Here is a 20,192-nt window from a genome sequence, read left to right on the forward strand (position 1 = left end):
GTCGTCTATTGGAAATAACTCTTCTGATTTTGGAAAAAAATGTTTCATTGTGTGTTTGACGAAATATTCATCATGGTTCTTAATAGAATTAGTTGTGTATTTTTAAAAGCATGTATTTTTTGTTACCTAAATATTTTTGTGTATACACATGGACATTTTGATTTAAAACAAGTGAACGTTTTTTTCATGTTATTAAGTAATATTTTTTCTTCCTTCTCTTTGAACATGATAGAGAGGCGTCAAAAACTAATATCGCGAATTGAGCACAACTCAGATGATTATTCCTTATGGTGGAACCAACCCATCAACGTTCAAGTTCTAAACTTTGCATTTATTACTATATTCAGACTTTTCGACGTATTCGTTTGGAGGGAGGAGATGTTTTGTCGACTACGAAAGCGCTAAGTGTATGTATTGTTGCCACATGAGTAGTGTCGCCTTCACCTTGCTAAGTGATGTATTATCAGATCTTCGTACCCTGTGTGTTGTAATATAATGTCGTTGTGCTTGATGCCGGTTTGCACCGTTTACCAAATATGTTGGTCCTTGGGCTGGTATGTAGGGCACACCCGGTTCGTCGCGTCAGGGTGCCACACGTTGGACGTTGGAGGGTGGTCGGCATGGATTGCAGCGGTGGGGGGTGAGGACGAACATGCCGATGAAGGAGGAGATGGTGGCGACGACGATGGCGGTGTAGCGGCTGAGGTAGGTGTACGTCATGCACGTACACTCACACACATAGGGGGCAAAGGCAGTGGCGAGGTATGGTCCACCATCACGTCCGAGGGCATCCCGATCGATCGTACCAAGCTTCTCAAACATCTCCTTCCTTGCGGTAGCAAATCCATGTTCGCTCGGCTTTTACTAGTCCAAGATTAATCCCCCCAGAAAAGATAATGGCCTTCAACTTCTGTGAAATTCAGTTGCCAGTTACCAAATTTTGCCATAGAAGGTTGCTAGTGCCTGAGAAGACGTTGAGGAGGTTACACCGTACGCCGTCGTCAGGTACCCCCAACACGTTGGACATCGTCCCGAGCTTCTCGTTGCCTGCGATCGGAAATCCATATTCGATTAGTTCTACCGTTTCAAAATAAAATCTGAGAGAAGCTAACGGTGTTCACCTTTTGTGTGACTCAGTTGCCACTTGTCAGGCTGTTTCTATTAGGTATGAAAATAGAGTTGGGGGCATGTGAGCGCCTGTAGCTCAGTGGATAGAGCGTCCGTTTCCTAAGCGGAAGGCCGTAGGTTCGACCCCTACCTGGCGCGATTTGCGATAGTTTTTTTATATTACTAGTGATCTTTTATCTTTCTTTATTTTTTTGAACACTAGTGATCTATCTTTCTCTATGCGCATGTCCTCCTGGATAGAGATCAGGTGACAGGCACGTTTGCATGTCACCGTGTGCATTGCGGCCTAAATTTAAATTTAAACATTGCAAAAAAATCTGAAAAAAATCATGCATGTTCACAGCACATATTAAGATAATCCCTATAAAATTCAGATCAAAATTCGAAACATACACCGAGAAACAAAAAAGAAAAATCTGTCATGAATAGTCACGAATGGTTATCTTAATATGATTTTTTTTCATATTTTTTCGCAATGTTTAAATTTAAATTTAAACTGCAAGTCACACGGTGACATGCAAAGGTGCATGTCACCCGATCTCTGTCCTGTGCTCCTAGCATTTCTAAAGTAATCAAGGGAGTGGCGTCGCATATGTGCTCTTCCATGCGGTGGGTGTTTAAACGGGCGGCTGGGCCCGATTCCCGTTGATGTTTGAAATTTAAAAAGTTTATCTACAAAACCGTTAATTCAATTGATGATCCGTTTTCATCATTGACTTTGTCGTGACGAGTTCTTCGAAACTAGATCCCATGTCAACATGTTCTGTCAATTATTTTTTACAAACGATGTTGTATACTTGTGAAGAACAGTCCTATGAGGAGAAAGCCATTTCGGAGAAACTCACTGTCGTGGGTATAAGTCTGACAGTAGATGTGTAGGGTACGAAAGAATGGGCAGAGCCTTAGCTACGGCGAGGTTGTATGAGTTCAGGCCCCTCTACGGTGGAGGTAAAAGCCCTACGTCTCAGTGTTCTTGGGAGCTTGTTGTCGAGTGGAATATGGATTACAGTGAATTGCTAACCCCTGCACCAGTGGGGAAGGGCGGCTTATATAGAGTGCGCTACTCTTCACAAAGGTTCGGTGCACAGGGGTGGAGTAGTGGTGCATAACTGCATACGTTACAGGTAACGTATGTCTTAAATGCCAATAAAGGTATATGGAAACGTATGACCGTTGCCCTCCAGGGGGGTTACGATGTACAGAGTGGAATCCAGTCGGTAAGCTTGATACGCTCCGAATGCTCATCTCCGACTGGATGATAGAGGAATCGTCACCGACTGGATGATGGGAAGTCCTTAATTCAGTCGGAACTGACTAAGGGCCTTATCGTTTATGAAGGGTAGTCCTTGGGTAGGCCCCACAGGGCAGGCCTATGACCCTACCCTAGGACTACAACCCCATCATTAGTCCCCGAATGGATTGGGGTTGGAATGACAAAGCGATGCTTGGAGATGGATCCGACTGGTACGGATGTGACTTTGGCGTTGTTTGCCTCGATCCATTTTATCTTCTTGACCAGTGATCCGAGTGGATGTATTTGTGAAATGAACCGTCAGGGACCGAGTGCTTCCGTGGTATCTTTTGACGTGACCAGTCAACTAACAGCGGCGGATTTTCCGGGATCCTCAAATTTCGGTTGCCGCGCGCTCGGCAGGGGTGACGATATCGTAATCGAGCAGTATCTGCCGCCTCGACTTCCGCGCCTTCATCTCCTCCACTAATATCGCAACGACCGGTCGGGGGATAAGATTTCGGGGCCACCTGCTAGTGACCCAGTCGGAACCTTATTTAAACCTCTACAGCGAGGGTTTTTCGTTGTACTCGCCTGATAGCTCGCACTTGCCCCGCTTCTTTCGCCACCTCCTGCGCATCTCAAGCTCTTTCCTTCTCCTTCTCCCCCGCGGGTCTGCAGCCTCCACCATGACAAAGGGGCAAACGAGCAAGCTCGAGGCGCGGAAGAAGAAGGGGAAGGTGGCGGCTCCTGCTCAGCGGCGGCGGCGAGCACTGCCGGCGGGTTGGATCCAGGGGGATTTCCTCCCCTCCACGGTGACGGAGGAGGACATGCTGGAGCTGGTGGAGCACGGCATGATAGAGCACAAGACGTGGAGGTTGCCGGCGGAGAGCGAGACCGAGCCGGCGCCCCAGGAGGGGGAGCGCGTCTTGTTGCTCAATCACGTGCACCGACGCTTCTCTCTGCCTCCTCATCCCTTCTTCAGAGGTATCTTGAACCACTTCGGGGCGCAACTCTACCATTTTCCTCCCAACGCAATAGCTCATCTCTCTGCCTTCGTCGTGTTGTGCGAGTGCTTTATCGGCTGTCCTCCCCATTGGGGGCTTTTTAAGCACATCTTCTCTGCTAGATCTCAAACCATAAAAAGGCTGAGCCAGTCGGATGACAAAACTCACCTCCTCCAGCTCTACGGAGGCTTAGGCTTCCAAAAGAAAAGTAAAAGTAGCTATCCCGCTCTTCAGCTGTCTGAATCCGTTAGGAACTGGCAGTCGACTTGGTTTTACTGGCAGGACGTTGCTAGCCCGAATGCCACCACTGGACTACCACCTTTTAGCTTAGACCGACCGGCTCCGCCTAGGCAACTCGCGCTCACGAAGATGGAGAAGATCCAGATCCAGCCTCTGGTCGATGCGCTTGTAGAGGTCGTCCGAAAGGGAGTCACTGGCATAGATTTGCCGGAGGTTTTTCTGGGTCGGCGTATCCAACCTCTGCAAGCTTAACATCACGCCATGTGGCACTACACGGGGCCTGAGGACTCCACTCGGACTAACCCCGAGTACGTGACCGGGGAGCTGGTGGCGTCGTGGGTCCTCAACATCACAGGCGCCTGCGATAATCCCAGAGGAGCACGGCGAGTGAAGCCCTTCCGCGTGGACAACCCTCCTCCGAATGAGGTGAGTATAACTTGTCGAGTGCACCCAATTGTCTTAGATTTATCGCTTTTTCTTGTATTACTGTCTGACGTCTGATGTTGTCGACTGTATCTCATGCAAGCGTGGACCAACTGGTTTTCTCCTGTCTCGAACGGGAATCCGGCCGAGGAGGAGGAAGGCAGCCAGGAGGGCAGCGTGGAGAGCGTCGAGTACGTCTCCGACAGTGGGGAGACGGAGGAGGAGTCCGAAGAAGAAGAGGGGGAAGATGAGGAGCAGAACTCGCCACACCCACCTCCCGAGCCTCGAACCAAACGCCGCCACGAACCTGTGGCTCCGTCGGCTCCTCCAGCGGCCTCGAGTGCTTTGCCAGCCGCTCATGTGGTTCCGAGTGCCTCGCCAGCTGCTCCCGTGGTTCCGAGTGCTCGGAGCACAAAGAGGACCAGGGACTCTGCTACCGAGCCCGCGGGCCAGCCCTCTAAGGTGGCCAAACCGAGTGGATCCAAGCCTCGGAAGGCTTTGCCGCGGATGAGGATCGCCGTTTCCCGTCGCCTCAGCGTAAGTGCATTGTTCTTCCATCTTCTTCCAGTATTTGATTGAACTCATGCTTATCGGTCGAATGAATTTAACTTGACAGAGCTGCCACCTCCGCCACTTCTGTGCCGCGCCAGGAAGACGATCCCATGGATACGGACAATGTTGTCACGTCCCAGCAAGGTACGCCATGGCGACTCCGAGAGCTTACATTATTGTTTCGCAAATTCCGTCTTTAGTCTTGCCCTTTTTTCTGTGGTCTCACGTCGTTTGGTCGGGTTTCCTTCAGAGGTGATCCATGTGGAGGATGACGACCAGAAGAGGTCCGAGCAAGCTGCGGCGCCTGTCCTTGAGGCCGTTCCGTCTGTTACTACTCCCGCCATGGACGCGCCGCCAACCGAGACGATGCCGACGACTGAAACGGCGCTTATCGTTGCTGAACCGACTCGAGCAGGACTTGGGATGCCCAAGGAATCTCTTGTGGCGCCAGGTCCGTCGACTGTTCAGTACGACGCCCGGCGCCTCCCGGAAGATCAGGTGGGAGCTGCCAAGGAGGCCATGGTGCAGGCGGAGTTGATGGCGGGTGATGCCAAGAGAGCGTACGACTCCATCACGTCTGTGTACAAGCGAAGCTTGGAACTCCGGGACGATATCCGAGTAAGTGGGCTAGTAAGTATTTGCTTTCCCCTTGTAACCCACTGGGTGTTTAAGCCAGATACTCGGATACAGAATGATTAGTTTGCGGTGGGTTCACTCTTAGTGAACCCAGTGGGTGTAGTCCCCGAGACTTCTGTCGAGTGCTTGCACCGACAGTTGTCTTTATATAAATTTTCTTTTAACTTGATCAGATCAAAACTAATCTGTTCGAATGTTACCGGTGGGGGCATTCCGAGTGCACCTACTGGATTAGTCCTCGAGAGTAATTTTACTCAGGTCGGATAGTAGTAGCCTCATAGGCTTGTTTGTTGTTATGTATCTCAATAGGGCGGACCTGTTTGAGCGTCATGCCAGTGGGGTCACTCTTAGTGAACCCACTGGGCGTAGTCCCCGAGACCGCTGTCGACTGCTTGCGTCGGCAGGGGTCTGAAGAACTTGTAGTTTGTATTGTTGTCTTTGTTGAATTTTCCTAATTGTCTCTTCGCGCTGACTTGCAGAAGACTTGCGATATGGGATCACCGTACGAAACTCTGAGAGCTAAAAAGATTCAGTTTGCTGCGGAAATGGATGCAGCAATGCTTGCCTTGGCTGGTATGAAGGGTGTTCTGGCTGAACGAGAGAAGTCCTTGGAGGAGTCCCGTGAAGCAAACAAGGCATTGGTGGCCGAAGTGGAGAAAATGGGGAAACAAAGAACTGAACTGATGGGACAGATGCAGGTGCTGAACAGGCGGTGCATAGCACAGGAGAAGTACGTGAGTGACTGGGCAAGGCAGATGATTGCGCTTCTCGGTGGTAAGTTCTGTTTTTCCGAGTGTTTGTTGACTGTGTAGTTCATTCTGCGCTGACTTGCTGCTCGTCTTGTGTTTGCAGATTTTTGTATGGACGCTGAGGCTGAAGCAGCTGACGTGGAGCGGTCGGTTATTCCGAACGTTCCACTCGGCGACGACGCCAATCGAGATATGCTCCGAGCGCACATTCGCCTGGGTAAAGTGGGACCTTTCATCGGTCGACTGAGAGAGGTCGTCAGCCGAATCGACAAGGAGCTATGGCCCGAAGACGAGTCTCGGCAAGAGATGGAAGGTTTGATGAGTCAGCTGGAGGAGGTCCCGAACCGAGTCCAGGCGTGGAAGAAGTCTGCGACTCGCTGTGGTGCGGACGTGGCGCTGTCGCTGGTCCGAGTGCACTGCAAGGAGGCTCGCGAAGAGAAGCTAAAGGCGTTGCAGGTCGCAAACACGAAGAAGCTTCGATTCGAAGATTTCATGGAGACCTTCCTTGAGAGCGCCACTCGCATCGCAGACGGGATCGACCTCCACACTTTCGTGGAGTCTGCCAGTCCCAGTGCCAGTCCTGATGACTCTTGAGAAAACTTTTACCTCGGTATGCCGAGTGTTAGTTGTATGAAACTTTGGCCACTGCTGTTGGCCGTCACATTTGTGGTTCGGTGTGGATAAGCTTGATCTACACCGAAGCAACTATCTTTAAACGAACTTTGAATTTGAATCGAATCTTTTGCTCTTCCTTTGCCAAAGAGTTGTTGACACGATTTTAGCTCGTAGTTTTTGTTTGGCGTTTCTTTGTGAAGCCAATGGCAAACATGCGAAGCATGTAATTGTCAGTTGTCTTGACATCTGCATGAGCCTCACTGAGGGTCTGTTGGGTCTCCGAGTGGATCTGTAGGATACACTCGAAGGCAATTGTGTACTTAGGCGATTCGTGATCGCGGCTAAGTCTTCGAGTGGGACTGTAAGGTCGTACTCGGAGCGAGTTGTTACTCATGTAATTGTCAGTTGTCTTGACATCTACATGAGCCTCAATGAGGTTCTGCTACTCATGTAATTGTCAGTTGTCTTGACATCTACATGAGTCTCAATGAGGTTCTGCTACTCATGTAATTGTCAGTTGTCTTGACATCTACATGAGCTTCAATGTGGGTCTGCTAAGTCTCCGAGTGTGCACACTCGGAGAAAGTTTGTACTTAGGCGATTCTTGATCGCGGCTAAGTCCCCGAGTGCGACATTTAGTGCACACTCGGAGAAAGTTTGTACTTAGGCGATTCTTGATCGCAGCTAAGTCCCCGAGTGCGATGTTTAGTGCACACTCAGAGAAAGTTTGTACTTAGGCGATTCTTGATCGCAGCTAAGTCCCTGAGTGCGACGTTTAGTGCACACTCGGCGAAGGTTTGTACTTAGGCGATTCTTGATCGTAGCTAAGTCCCCGAGTGCGACGTTTAGTGCACACTCGGAGAAAGTTTGTACTTAGGCGATTCTTGATCGCAGCTAAGTCCCCGAGTGCGACGTTTAGTGCACACTCGGAGAAAGTTTGTACTTAGGCGATTCTTGATCGCAGCTAAGTCCCCGAGTGCGACGTTTAGTGCACACTCGGAGAAAGTTTGTACTTAGGCGATTCTTGATCGTAGCTAAGTCCCCGAGTGCGACGTTTAGTGCACACTCGGAGAAAGTTTGTACTTAGGCGATTCGTGATCGCAGCTAAGTCCCCGAGTGCGACGTTTAGTGCACACTCGGAGAAAGTTTGTACTTAGGCGATTCTTGATCGCAGCTAAGTCCCCGAGTGCGACGTTTAGTGCACACTCGGAGAAAGTTTGTACTTAGGCGATTCTGGATCGTAGCTAAGTTTTTTTTTAGACCGGAGTCTGCGACTGCGGAAGAATTTTGAATCTGCAAAAACTCAATCTGCTTTGTATTACTTCAACGATACTTGTTCTTTACATTGCTTCAGGCGACGGTCACGTGTAGAAGCGCTTCAGGAGATCTCCATTCCATGCTCGCGGCTCGTCCGTTTCCCTGTCGAGGTTGTAGAGTCGATATGCTCCGTTGTTCAGCACCTTGGAGATGATGAAGGGTCCTTCCTAGGCGGGAGCCAACTTGTGAGGTCTCTGCTGATCCACTCGGAGCACCATGTCGCCTGCTTGGAATGTACGACTCCTGACGTGTCCTGCGTGAAAACGCCGCAGATCTTGTTGATAAATGGTTGAGCGAGTCAGTGCCATCTCGCGCTCCTCCTCTAGAAGATCCACTCCGTCTTGCCTTGCTTGCTCAGCTTCAGCTTCGGAGAAGAGTTCAACTCGTGGAGCGATGTGAAGCAAGTCACTCGGAAGGACTGCCTCTGCTCCGTAAACGAGGAAGAACGGGGATCGCCCTGTAGATCTGTTTGGGGTTGTGGGAGACCCCAAAGCACCGAAGGCAGCTCGGTGACCCATGCGCTGGCGGCATGCCCCACTTCTCGCAGGAGTCGGGGCTTCAAACCTTGCAGAATAAGTCCATTCGCCCGCTCTGCTTGCCCGTTTGTTTGGGGATGCGCCACGGATGCAAAATCCACTCGGATACCTTGGCCTGTACAGAAACTTTTGAAAATGTCCGAGTCAAAGTTTGTTCCATTGTCAGTGATTATGCTGTGAGGTACCCCGAATCTGGAGATGATGTCCCTGACAAACTTGATAGCCGTAAGGGCGTCGAGCTTTTTGATGGGCTTGGCTTCAATCCACTTTGTGAACTTGTCGACTGCCACCAACAGATGTGTGAATCCCCCTTGGCCTGTCCTGAATGGACCGATTGTATCTAATGCCCATACTGCAAACGGCCAAACAAGAGGGATTGTCTTCAACGCAGATGTTGGTTTGTGGGACTTGTTAGAGTAGAACTGAGAGCCTTCACATCGGTCGACCATATCTTTCGCCATTTCATTTGCCTACAGCCAAAAGAAGCTAGATCTGAATGCTTTGGCGACGATTGCCCTTGAAGAGGCGTGATGACCGCAGGTTCCCGAGTGAATTTCTTTCAGGATTAACTGTCCCTCCTCAGGAGAGATGCATCGTTGAAGGACGCCTGAAACGCTTTCTTTGTACAACTGGCCATCAATGACAGTGAACGACTTTGACCTGCGGCCGATCTGTCTTGCTTGGACTTCGTCTTCTAGTAATTCTTGCCTCAAGATGTATGCAATAAACGACACAGTCCAATCGGGGATGATAGCAAGAACCTCCATGATCAAATCAACCACAGCAGGGACTTCGACTTCAGTCGGATTTGTCGAGCTCTTTGGTTGTACTGGTTCCTCTGTGAAAGGACCTTCTTTAACTGAGGGAAGGTGAAGGTGCTCGAGGCAGACGTCACTTGGGACTGGTCTCCGAGTGGATCTGAGTTTTGCCAACTCATCAGCTGCTTGGTTTTTCAGTCGCGGAACATGGTGGAGTTCCAGACCTTCAAACTTTTTCTCGAGCTTCCTCACTGCATTGCAGTATGTGGTCATGGTGGGGTTCCTGACATCCCACTCCTTCATCACTTGATTGACTACCAAATCCGAATCGCCATAGACCATCAGGCGACGGACGCCGAGTGAGATGGCCATGCGCAGTCCATAAAGGAGAGCTTCATACTCTGCCTCGTTGTTGGAGGAATCAAAGTGTATCTGCAACACATACTTGAGTTTGTCACCCTTTGGCGATATGATCACAACGCCAACGCCGGAGCCATTCAACATCTTGGACCCATCGAAGAACATTGTCCAATGAGCCGAGTAGATGTGGGTCGGTTGCTGTTGTTCTACCCATTCTGCTATCAAGTCAGCCAGAGCTTGAGACTTTATAGCTTTCTTGGCCTTGAACTTGATGTCGCAGTACAACATCTCCATCGCCCACTTCGCCACTCGGCCTCATGCGTCCTGATTGTGTAGGGTTTCCGACAACGGGGCATCAGAAACGACGGACACCGAGTGGTCTTGAAAATAATGAGCCACCTTCTTCGCTGTCATGTATATCCCGTAGATAAGCTTTTGATAGTGGGGATACCTCTGCTTGGAAGGAGTCGGGACTTCCGAGACATAATACACTGGCCGCTGAACCTTGTATGCTTTGCCTTCTTCTTCTCGTTCGACTGTAAGATCAGTACTGACGACTTGATTTGTAGCCGTCATGTACAGAAGAAGGGGTTCTTTACTGAGCGGAGCAGTAAGAACCGACTGGGTGGAAAGTAGGACTTTGAGGTCGTCGAATGCGATTTGGGCTTCGTCTGTCCACTCAAAAGTATCTGATTTCTTCATGAGTCGGTACAGAGGAAGTGCCTTCTCGCCGAGTCAACTGATAAACCTGCTCAAAGCCGCTAGGCAACCTGTGAGTCTTTGAACATCGTGTATTTTGACTGGCCACTCCATTCGGACGATGGTCCCGATCTTTTCGGGGTTGACATCGATCCTAGTTCGGAAACGAAGAAACTGAGTAACTTTCCGCTGGGAACGCCGAATGAACACTTGGCTGGATTGAGCTTGATATCGTACCTACGAAGGTTGGCGAATGTTTCTGCCAAGTCAGTCAGCAGGTCGGAACCTTTGCGTGACTTGACTACGATATCATCCATATACGCCTCCACATTCCGACCGATCTGGTCGAGGAGGCATTTTTGGATCATGCGCATAAAGGTTGCTCCTGCATTCTTCAAACCAAATGGCATAGTGATGTAGCAGAAGCACCCGAATGGGGTGATGAAGGCTGTTTTTAATTCATCGGGGCCATATAGACGGATCTGATGATAGCGCGAGTAGGCATCAAGGAATGACAACTGCTCGCAACCCGCAGTCGAATCGACAATTTGATCGATGCGGGGGAGCGGAAAATGGTCTTTCGGGCAGACCTTATTGAGATGCTTGAAGTCGATGCACATTCGGAGCGACTTGTCTTTCTTGGGTACCATGACAACATTGGCGAGCCACTCGGAGTGGTGTACCTCGCGAATGAAGTTGGCTGCCAAAAGTTTAGCCACCTCTTCTCCGATTGCCTTCCTCTTGTGCGCGGCGGACCAATGCAGGCGCTCTCGGACAGGCCGAGCGGCGGGGTCCACATGCGGTCGGTGCTCAGCCAACTCCCTGGGTACACCTGGCATGTTAGCGGGCTTCCATGCGAAGATATCCCAGTTCTCACGGAGGAATTGGGTGAGCTCGGCTTCCTATTTAGGATCGAGGGTGGTGGAGATGTTCGTCGAGGCAGTGGTGTCGTCCGTCGGGTGGATGCTGACCTTCTTCGTCCCTCCCGCCGACTGGAACGCGGACTCTGAAGCTGGCTTCTTCGAACGCATCAAGTCAGCGGGGTCGACTGTTTTCTTGTACTCGTCAAGCTCGAGGACAGCCATCTGCTGATTGGCGATCCTCGATCTCTGCTGCAGACACTCCTCAGCCCGCTGCCGATTGCCTGTGATAGTGATCACACCTTTTGGGCCTGGCATCTTCAGCTTCAGGTACACGTAACATGGACGGGCCATGAAACGCGCATACGCCGGGCGGCCCAGAATTGTGTGGTACGCACTCTGGAAGTCCACCACCTGGAACGTCAGCTTTTCCTTGCGGAAGTTCTTGTCGGAGCCGAAGGCGACGTCCAACGCGATCTGGCCGAGTGACTTGGCCTTTCGTCCAGGGACGACTCCATGGAACTGCATGCTGCTCTCGCTAAGTTTGGACATCGGAATGCCCATCCCCTTGAGAGTGTCAGCGTACATGATGTTCAAGCCACTGCCGCTGTCCATGAGGACTTTGCGCAGTCGGACTCCTTCCACCACCGGGTCGACGACCAGAGCCTGCCTCCCTGGGGTGGGTACGTGTGCTGGATGATCCGACTGGTCAAAGGTTATCGCAGTCTGAGACCATTTGAGGAATGTGGGGTTGGTCGGCGTGGCCATGTTCACCTCCCTGTTCACCAGCTTCAGTCGACTCTTGCTCTCAACGTCAGCAAAAATCATCAGTGTTGCATGGACTTGGGGGAACGGATCCTCCTTGTCCTCCTCATCCTGTTCATTGTCCTTTTCACTCGGCTGCCCTTCGCCGAACCCGTGGATCAGGAGGCGACATTGCCGAGTGGTATGCTTCGGATATATGGCGTTGCCCTCTTCATCCATCTTCGTGTGAATTGGACATGGCTGGTCCAGGATAGGGTTCCCGAACTGCTTCTTCTTGGGAGTGAACCGAGCCTTCCCTTTGCCCTTGAACTTGGCATTGGTAACGGCTGCGGCCTCTGCCTGCGGAGTGGACGGAGCTTTCTGCTTCTGCTTCCGACTGCCGTTCCCATCTCCATCGGCGACTGCTTTGTGCTTGTCGCTACGAATGCGGTCCTCTTCTTCGCCATTTGCATAGCGTGCCGCTATCTCCATCATCTTACTCATGGAGATGTCGCCTGTTCGACCAAACTTCAGGTACAAATCTCTGTACCGCACGCCTGCCTTGAAGGCGCAGACTGCTTGGTGCTCTGTGACGTTCTCCACCGTATGGTAGAGGGCCGTCCAACGCTGAATGAAATCGTGCAGGGGCTCATTCTGCTTCTGGACACAGTGCTGGAGCTCCACGAGGCCAGCAGGGCGTTTGCACGTCCCTTCGAAGGTCCTGATGAAGACTCGGGCTAGATCTGCCCAGCTGTAGATGCTTGAGGGAGCCAACTGGTTTAGCCACGCTCGTGCCGAGCCGTCGAGCATCAGAGGGAGGTGTTTCACGGCGACGTGGTCGCCCCCTCCTTCGATCTGGACTGCCACTCGGTAGTCGTCCAACCACGTTTCTGGCTTGGATTCTCCTATAAACTTACTGATCCCCATCGCCAATCGGAAGTTGGGAGGGATGTCAGCCGAACGGATGGCTCGACTAAAACACTCGGGGACAGAAACGATGGTCCTGCTTCCACTCGGACGGTCCATATCGTGACCATCGTGGTGGGCTCGGCCCCTGTCGACCCTCCTTTGGGCGATATGCCCTCTCGCATCGGGCCTTGGATCATAAGTGTCACCAACTGAACGCCGATCATCATGATGTCGGGGCCCGTAGGGCCCAACCCGCGGAGGGGTGCGTGAGCGGCGACGATCTTCGGGATTCATGGAACGGCTGCCTCCCCTATGTCGCTGATGAGAACCGGGGCTGTAAACGGACCGATGCGTGTTCGCGTGAACAGAACTATTGTGAATCCTGTTGTGTGACTCGGAGACCGCTGAATTTTGCTGCCGCGCCGTGTGCAGCAAGGCACGGATTTGCTCGATCCCTCTGCCAGCCTCTGAATCAGTCGGCTGGAGAGAATCGGCTATCTTGGCGGCAGTAGCTAGGTTGAGGACAGGTGTGCGGTACACCTCCACGTTGCTCCGCCGAGTGTGCCGACTGGCAAAACGGCGGGGCTGACGGCGAGCGCCGGATGTTTCGCCGACCTCGTGCTCGTTCCGGCCAGTTTGGCGGGGACATTCATGGGAGTTGGCCATGTGCACTTCAGCTGCAGGCCCACGACCCAAGTACTCGGAAGGAAACTCAGTCGGAACTGAGTCCGAGCGCTGGGACGGCGGGGCAACCACAACCGACTCTAGGACAGCCACTTGTGAGGACGTGTTCTGGCGCGCCTGGGCGTGTTGCACCCAACGCTAGAGCCGCGGACGGCGGGACCGCTTGTTGCGGCGCGCGATGGCTGCATAGGTCGACACCGGAGCCGACTGCTTGAGAAGAAGAATACCGCACGCGCCGGCACGGAAGTGTTGGGGAACGTCGCATGGGAAACAAAAATTTTCCTACGCGCACGAAGACCTATCATGATGATGTCCATCTACGAGAGGGGATGTGTGATCTACGTACCTTTGTAGACCGTACAACAGAAGCGTTAGTGAACGCGGTTGATGTAGTGGAACGTCCTCATGTCCCTCGATCCGCCCCGCGAACCGTCCCGCGATCAGTCCCACGATCTAGTGCCGAACGGACGGCACCTCCGCGTTCAGCACACGTACAGCTCGACGATGATCTCGGTCTTCTTGATCCAACAAGAGAGACGGAGAGGTCGAAGAGTTCTCCGGCAGGGTGACGGTGCTCCGGAGGTTGGTGATGATCTTGTCTCAGCAGGGCTCCGCCCGAGCTCCGCAGAAACGCGATCTAGAGGTAAAACCGTGGAGATATGTGGTCGGGCTGCCGTGGCAAAGTTGTCTCAAATCAGCCCTAAAACCCCACTATATATAGGAGAGGGAGGGGGGAGCCTTGCCTTGGGGTCCAAGAACCCCCAAGGGGTCGGCCGAGCCAAGGGGGGAAGGATTCCCCTCCCAAACCGAGTCCTACTTGGTTTGGCAGGTGGAATCCTTCTTCCCTTTCCCACCTCCTCCTTTTTTTCCTTTCCTCTTTGATTTTCTTCCCAATGCGCATAGGCCTCTCTTGTGTTGGGGAACGTCGCATGGGAAACAAAAATTTTCCTACGCTCACAAAGACCTATCATGGTGATGTCCATCTACGAGAGGGGATGAGTGATCTACGTACCCTTGTAGATCGTACAGCAGAAGCGTTAGAGAACGCGGTTGATGTAGTGGAACGTCCTCACGTCCCTCGATCCGCCCCGCGAACAATCCCGCGATCAGTCCCACGATCTAGTATCGAACGGACGGCACCTCCGCGTTCAGCACACGTACAGCTCGACGATGATCTCGGCCTTCTTGATCCAGCAAGAGACGGAGAGGTAGAAGAGTTCTCCGGCAGCGTGACGGCGCTCCGGAGGTTGGTGATGACCTTGTCTAGGTTGGTGGGAGGGAGTCCCCTTCCCTTCCCACCTCCTCCCTCTTTTTTTTTTCTTTTCCTTTGATTTCTTATCCTTGGCGCATAGGCCCCTCTTGGGCTGTCCCACCAGCCCACTAAGGGCTGGTGCGCCACCCTCATAGCCTATGGGCTTCCCCGGGGTGGGTTGCCCCCCCCCCCCGATGAACTCCCAGAACCCATTCGTCATTCCCGGTACATTCCCGGTAACTCCGAAAACCTTCCGGTAATCAAATGAGGTCATCCTATATATCAATCTTCGTTTCCGGACCATTCGGGAAACCCTCGTGACGTCCGTGATCTCATCCGGGACTACGAACAACATTCGGTAACCAACCATATAACTCAAATACGCATAAAACAACGTCGAACCTTAAGTGTGCAGACCCTGCGGGTTCGAGAACTATGTAGACATGACCCGAGAGACTCCTCGGTCAATATCCAATAGCGGGACCTGGATGCCCATATTGGATCCTACATATCCTACGAAGATCTTATCGTTTGAACCTCAGTGCCAAGGATTCGTATAATCCCGTATGTCATTCTCTTTGTCCTTTGGTATGTTACTTGCCCGAGATTCGATCATCAGTATCCGCATACCTATTTCAATCTCGTTTACCGGCAAGTCTCTTTACTCGTTCCGTAATACAAGATCCCGCAACTTACACTAAGTTACATTGCTTGCAAGGCTTGTGTGTGATGTTGCATTACCGAGTGGGCCCCGAGATACCTCTCCGTCACACGGAGTGACAAATCCCAGTCTTGATCCATACTAACTCAACTAACACCTTCGGAGATACCTGTAGAGCATCTTTATAGTCACCCAGTTATGTTGCGACGTTTGATACACACAAAGCATTCCTCCGGTGTCAGCGAGTTATATGATCTCATGGTCATAGGAATAAATACTTGACACGCAGAAAACAGTAGCAACAAAATGACACGATCAACATGCTACGTCTATTAGTTTGGGTCTAGTCCATCACGTGATTCTCCCAATGACGTGATCCAGTTATCAAGCAACAACACCTTGTTCATAATCAGAAGACACTGACTATCATTGATCAACTGGCTAGCCAACTAGAGGCATGCTAGGGACGGTGTTTTGTCTATGTATCCACACATGTAAATGAGTCTTCATTCAATACAATTATAGCATGGATAATAAACTATTATCTTGATGCAGGAATTATAATAATAACTATACATTTATTATTGCCTCTAGGGCATAATTCCAACAGTCTCCCACTTGCACTAGAGTCAATAATCTAGCCCTCACATCACCATGTGAATTACATTGTAATAAATCTAACACCCATACAGTTCTGGTGTCGATCATGTTTTGGCCGTGGAAGAGGTTTAGTCAGCGGGTCTGCTACATTCAGATCCGTGTGCACTTTGCATATATTTACGTCCTCCTCCTCGACGTAGTCGCGGATGAGGTTGAAGCGTCGTTTGATGTGTCTGGTCTTCTTGTGAAACCTTGCTTCCTTTGCTAAGGCAATGGCACCAGTGTTGTCACAGAACAAGGTTATTGGATCCAGTGCCCTTGGCACCACTCCAAGATCCGTCATGAACTGCTTCATCCAGACACCCTCCTTAGCCGCCTCCGAGGCAGCCATGTACTCCGCTTCACATGTAGAATCTGCTACGACGCTTTGCTTGGAACTGCACCAGCTTACTGCACCCCCATTAAGAATAAATACGTATCCGGTTTGCGACTTAGAGTCGTCCGGATCTGTGTCAAAGCTTGCATCGACGTAACCTTTTACGGCGAGCTCTTCGTCACCTCCATACACGAGAAACATCTCCTTAGTCCTTTTCAGGTACTTCAGGATATTTTTGACCACCGTCCAGTGATCCACTCCTGGATTACTCTGGAACCTTCCTGCCATACTTATGGCTAGGCTAACATCCGGTCTAGTGCACAGCATTGCATACATGATAGAACCTATGGCTGAAGCATAGGGGACGGAGCGCATATGCTCTCTATCTTCATCAGTTGCTGGGCACTGAGTCTTACTCAATCTCGTACCTTGTAACACTGGCAAGAACCCTTTCTTGGACTGTTCCATTTTGAACCTTTTCAAAACTTTATCAAGGTATGTGCTTTGTGAAAGTCCTATCAAGCGTTTTGATCTATCCCTATAGATCTTAATGCCTAGAATGTAAGCAGCTTCTCCTAGGTCCTTCATAGAGAAACTTTTATTCAAGTAACCTTTTATGCTCTCCAAAAGCTCTACGTTGTTTCCAATCAGTAATATGTCATCCACATATAATATTAGAAACGCCATAGAGCTCCCACTCACTTTCTTGTAAATACAAGATTCTCCAACCACTTGTATAAACCCAAATGCTTTGATCACCTCATCAAAGCTTTTGTGCCAACTCCGAGATGCTTGCACCAGTCCATAAATGGATCGCTGGAGCTTGCACACTTTGTCAGCACTTTTGGGATCGACAAAACCTTCGGGTTGCATCATATACAACTCTTCCTTAAGGAAACCGTTAAGGAACGCCGTTTTGACATCCATCTGCCAGATTTCATAATCGAAAAATGCAGCTATTGCTAACATGATTCTGACGGACTTAAGGATTGCCACGGGAGAGAAAGTCTCATCGTAGTCAATTCCTGGAACTTGTGAAAAACCCTTTGCCACAAGTCGAGCTTTATAAACGGTCACATTACCGTCAGCGTCCGTCTTCTTCTTAAAGATCCATTTGTTCTGAATAGCCTTGCGGCCCTCAGGTAGTATCTCCAAAGTCCACACTTTGTTCTCATACATGGATCCTATCTCGGATTTCATGGCTTCTAGCCATTTGTTGGAATCTGGGCCCACCATTGCTTCTTCATAATTTGCAGGTTCATTGTTGTCTAACAACATGATTAATAAGACGGGATTACCGTACCACTCTGGAGTAGCGCGTGATCTCGTCGACCTGCGTGGTTCAACAGAAACTTGAACTGGAGTTTCATGATCATCATCATTAACATCCTCCTCAACCGGCGTCGCAATGACAGAGGTTTCCCCTTGCCCTGCGCCACCATCCAGAGGGATGAGAGGTTCGACAACCTCGTCAAGTTCTATCTTCCTCCCACTCAATTCTCTCGAGAGAAACTCCTTCTCGAGAAAAGCTCCGTTTTTAGCAACAAACACTTTGCCCTCGGATTTGAGATAGAAGGTGTACCCAACTGTCTCTTTTGGGTAACCTATGAAGATGCACTTTTCCGCTTTGGGTTCCAGTTTTTCAGGCTGAAGCTTTTTGACATAAGCATCACATCCCCAAACTTTAAGAAACGACAACTTTGGCCTTTTGCCATACCACAGTTCGTATGGTGTCATCTCAACGGATTTTGATGGTGCCCTATTTAAAGTGAATGCAGCTGTTTCTAATGCATAACCCCAAAATGATAACGGCAAATCAGTAAGAGACATCATAGATCGCACCATCTCTAACAAAGTACGATTACGATGTTCGGACACACCATTACGCTGTGGTGTTCCAGGCGGTGTTAACTGCGAAACAATTCCACGTTGTCTTAAGTGAGCACCAAACTCGAAACTCATATATTCACCCCCAAGATCAGACCATAGGAACTTGATCTTCTTGTTACGATGATTTTCCACTTCACTCTGAAATTGCTTGAACTTTTCAAATGTTTGAGACTTGTGCTTCATCAAGTAGACATAACCATATCTACTTAAATCATCAGTGAAGGTGTGAAAATAACGATATCCGCCGCGTGCCTCTACGCTCATTGGACCACACACATCGGTATGTATGATTTCCAACAAGTCACTTGCACGCTCCATTGTTCCGGAGAACGGAGTCTTAGTCATCTTGCCCATGAGGCATGGTTCGCACGTGTCAAGTGAATCAAAGTCAAGTGACTCCAAAAGTCCATCAGCATGGAGTTTCTTCATGCGCTTTACACCAATATGACCCAAGCGGCAGTGCCACAAAAATATGGTGCTATCATTGTTTACTCTAACTCTTTTGGTCTCGATGTTATGTATATGCGTATCGCTATCAAGATTCAATATGAACAATCCTCTCACATTCGGTGCATGACCATAAAAGATGTTACTCATAGAAATTGAACAACCATTATTCTCAGACTTAAAAGAGTAACCGTCTCGCAATAAACAAGATCCAGATATAATGTTCATGCTCAACGCAGGCACTAAATAACAATGATTTAAGTTCATCACTAATCCCGATGGCAGCTGAAGTGACACTGTGCCGACGGCGATTGCATCAACCTTGGAACCGTTTCCTACGCGCATTGTCACTTCGTCTTTCGCCAGCCTTCGTCTATTCCGCAGTTCCTACTTCGAGTTGCAAATGTGAGCAACAGAACCGATATCAAATACCCAGGCACTACTACGAGAGCCGGTTAAGTACACATCAATAACATGTATATCAAATATACCTAATTTTTCTTTGCCCGCCTTCTTATCAGCCACATACTTGGGGCAATTGCGCTTCCAGTGACCCATACCCTTGCAATAGAAGCACTCTGTTTCAGGCTTAGGTCCAGCCTTGGGTTTCTTCGGCGGATTGGCAACAGGCTTGCCGCTCTTCTTCGAATTTCCCTTCTTGCCTTTGCCGTTTCTCTTGAAACTAGTGGTCTTGCTCACCATCAACACTTGATGCTCTTTACGGAGTTCAGACTCTGCGACTTTCAACATCGCAAACAACTCGCCGGGAGACTTGTTCATCCCTTGCATGTTGTAGTTCAACACAAAGCCTTTATAGCTTGGCGGCAGTGATTGAAGGATTCTGTCAGTGATAGCTTCTTGCGGGAGTTCAATCCCCAGTTCAGCTAGACGGTTTGAGTACCCAGACATTTTGAGCACATGTTCACTGACAGACGGGTTTTCCTCCATCTTGCAAGCATAGAATTTATCGGAGGTCTCATACCTCTCGATCCGGGCGTTCTTCTGAAAGATAAACTCCAACTCCTGGAACATCTCAAATGCTCCATGACGCTCAAAGTGACGTTGAAGTCCCGGTTCTAAGCCATACAAGACTGCACATTGAACTATTGAGTAGTCCTCCTTACGTGCTAACCAAGCGTTCTTAACATCCTGATCAGCCGTAGCGGGTGGTTCATCTCCTAGCGCAGCATTAAGGACATAATCCTTCTTCCCAGCTTGTAAGATTAGCTTAAGATTACGAGCCCAGTCTACAAAGTTGCTTCCATCATCTTTCAACTTAGCTTTCTCTAGGAACGTATTAAAATTCAGGATGACTGTCGCGTGAGCCATGATCTACAACACAAATATATTCAAAGTGGACTTAGACTATGTTCAAGATAATTAGAGTTCAACTTAATCAAATTATATGCTAAACTCCCACTCAAAAAGTACATCTCTCTAGTCATTTGAGTGGTTCATGATCCACTTACACTATCCCAAGTCCGATCATCACGTGAGTTGAGTATAGTTTCAGTGGTA

General features: G+C 49.9%; 1 non-coding gene across 1 annotated transcript; it reads left to right on the forward strand.

The window, feature by feature from the left end:
* Positions 1-1,193: 1,193 nt before the first annotated feature.
* Positions 1,194-1,266, forward strand: TRNAR-CCU. Its single transcript has one exon. It is a non-coding gene; the product is annotated as a tRNA-Arg (tRNA).
* Positions 1,267-20,192: the final 18,926 nt, after the last annotated feature.

Source organism: Hordeum vulgare, chromosome 5H, assembly GCF_904849725.1.
Source record: "Hordeum vulgare subsp. vulgare chromosome 5H, MorexV3_pseudomolecules_assembly, whole genome shotgun sequence".
In the NCBI taxonomy this organism is placed as follows: domain Eukaryota; kingdom Viridiplantae; phylum Streptophyta; class Magnoliopsida; order Poales; family Poaceae; genus Hordeum; species Hordeum vulgare.